The sequence below is a fragment of the Lonchura striata genome, chromosome Z (assembly GCF_050655825.1).
Source record: "Lonchura striata isolate lonStrDom1 chromosome Z, ASM5065582v1, whole genome shotgun sequence".
NCBI lineage: Eukaryota > Metazoa > Chordata > Aves > Passeriformes > Estrildidae > Lonchura > Lonchura striata.
The window spans coordinates 3,102,661-3,105,310 of record NC_140740.1 but is presented as its reverse complement, the minus strand read 5'-3'; the positions used below and the strand labels follow the sequence as shown (position 1 = coordinate 3,105,310).

The window sequence follows — 2,650 nt, the reverse complement described above, 5'->3', positions numbered from 1 at the left end:
CACTCCTGGCTTCTGCTGGCAGCTCCCAGTTGCCTCACCTGGTGCCAGTGCCATGAGGGCCCTCCTGAGCGCTGACTGGCCTGAAGGAAGCCTCCTTGGAGCCCTGGACACCACTGCAGGGTGTCAGCATGGAGACCATGAACACAAGTGGCAGATTGTGACATTGCCTCCGTTGCTGACAACGCTTGGGCACCAGCAGAGCCTGGGACAATCTGTCCCAGACCTTGACTTCTGCCAACCAAGACTGCAAGGTCTGGAGGGTGAAGCCAGGCCTTCTCCAGTGCCGTGTGGTGTGTTGGGAGCTGCTGTCAGAGAATTCAGCAGCTCCCAGTGCCCATCCCAGAGCCATTGCTCCAGTGGTGCCTGCTTGGGGCAGCCAGGCATGGCAGGTGCAGCACTGAGGGTGACACCCCTGTTGTCTCTGCGGTGGCTGCAGGGCAGGTGACAGGGCTCAGGGAGACAGGAAGGTGTCCTTCCCCAGGAGCCTGGGCATTTCCTACCTTTCATTCCTTTCCCTGGCACTGCCAGTGTCCATGGCCTCTCCCTCCTGCAGCGTGTGATGCCATTGAGGGGAAGCATGTCCTGGTCTTGAGCTGTCCTGTGTGTGCTGCAGAGCAGAGGAATGGCCACAGGGACAGACAGCAACTGCCCCATCTGCCAAGACACTTGGGGTGATGTGGCTTCAGCTCTGCCCTGTTGCCACCAGTTCTGCCTGGGCTGCATCCTGTGGTGGGCCACAACAAATCCCTCATGCCCACTCTGCAGGACACCGATAGAGACCGTCAGGTTTTCTGAGGGGGGCGAACAGGACTATGTACAATTTGTCATCATCTCCACTGTGTGTAGCAGCATGTGGCTACAAAGATGAGGTAATTATTAACTTAGAGCATTAGAAAAGCAAAAGGAGAGAGTAGTGTTGATGAGAGCGTTTACACTGTGGCGGCTTCAGCATGTTAAAGCCAAACAAGAGGAATATGCAATTAGAATGGCAGATAGACATTTCCAGACAACTTTGGTGAAGAAAGTGTGGGCCACATGGCGCTCTGTTAGTGAAGAATGATGTAAAGACAACAAACCCTGTCAGTTAAGGGCGAAAGATGTGTGTGGTCAGCTCGCCAATGATTGTGAAGTGAAAATTGTGGAGTTAACTTGCTTTGGAACTGACAAGAGCTGAGATTCTGCGACTGCATACTGAAAGAGATCAGTATGAAGACACCATGAAGAAAGCCTTTATGTGTGGTGTGCTTTGAATCTGGAAGCAATGACCATGTTTCAAAGCAAGGACAGTAGGCCAGATCCTGATACAGGGAGCAGGAGAAATGATCATGCTACCACTGGTGCAGGAAGGCCACCTCCTTCACAATATAATCGACCCTCATCATCAGCTGCTCTTGATGCAAACATGTTTTGTAGCCACCTGGCTCATGCAAGCACTCCTGAGACCAGACTAGATTCAGATTCTCCAGTTACCGTCACTAGCACGACATCAGGATCTGGTGTGACATCAACTCAAAAACTGCCCATGGCAAAGGTAGTAACATCTGCACAACAGAAAGCAGGAAGAATGTCAGAGTCCAGATCACCCCTTTGGCTGCCCCGGATACCTTGAGACCCTGGCAAGGGGCTCAGGGACCTTGTCAAGAAGTCAAAAACACATGTGGCTTTGATTTTAGCCCATGGGAGAAGCTGCCAACCTTATATGAACTATTACAAGCCAAAAGGGTTTGAGTAGTGTAATAGGGGAATTTACACAGGGTGGGAAAGTAGAATTTTGGGGTTGTTTAGAACGTAATTCAGGGGTATGAGATGGAGGAATCTGGGCATGCCCTAGCCTTTTTTTCCTTCTTCTTGTCCTCCAAGTCTTGGTGTGATGGTGACACTTTTCTATTGGTCTAGGATAGGGACACACTTTCCAATGTAGATTTTATGTATTGGTACAGGAACTGTAAACACAGTACATGTAATTTTGAGTATATAATGTGGGAGATGCATGTGGCTTGGGGGAGACTGCCATGGCTTTTGTGCCAGCTGGACCTTGGCAGGTCAGAGAGAAATTATTATAGGTAAGAAAAATAAACAACCTTGAAAACTTGGCTTCACACATTCCAGATCTTTTCTTTCTGCATGAGAAAGACCTATTTGTCCTCCTCATCCTGGTCCTGTCCGAGTTTGTCAACTGCACAGTCGATGATGTACATCAAGGTGAGAGGAACTCCTTTCTCAGCGTGTGGGGTGGAGCACAACGGAGACGGTTACCTCAAACACCGGTGGAAAACACACCACTTCTGGGAGGATGTCGAGCTTGGGTGGAGTGTGCCTGCTGTCGCCAACAATAAGTATGGTGGTGTCATGGTTGGAGTAAGGGGGCTCCAGGAACCCCGCGGAGATGCGTACCAGGTCTTCATCCTTGAAGGTGACGGTGATGGAGCTGGAGAGGACCTGGCAGCAGCCAGCGTCTAAATTGTTGGTTCTTCTGAAGAGGCGGAGTCCGTCCTCCAGGCTCCGCCAATCCTCTGAAACTGGCCGCCAGGCCACTGGTCCTCCTGAATGGTAGGGAGGCCAGGGCCCTGTGAGGGGCCACTTGTTGTCCTTGTGCAGCCCCTCCTCGCGCTCCGCGGCCCGTTTCCCGCCGGTGGATAGGGCTGTGGTG

The 2,650-nt window shown here is 51.7% G+C and overlaps 1 pseudogene; it reads left to right on the top strand.

Moving 5' to 3' along the window:
• The first annotated feature begins 812 nt into the window (after nt 1-812).
• On the top strand, nt 813-2,216 carry LOC116184595 (centrosomal protein POC5 pseudogene; annotated as a pseudogene).
• Nucleotides 2,217-2,650: the final 434 nt, after the last annotated feature.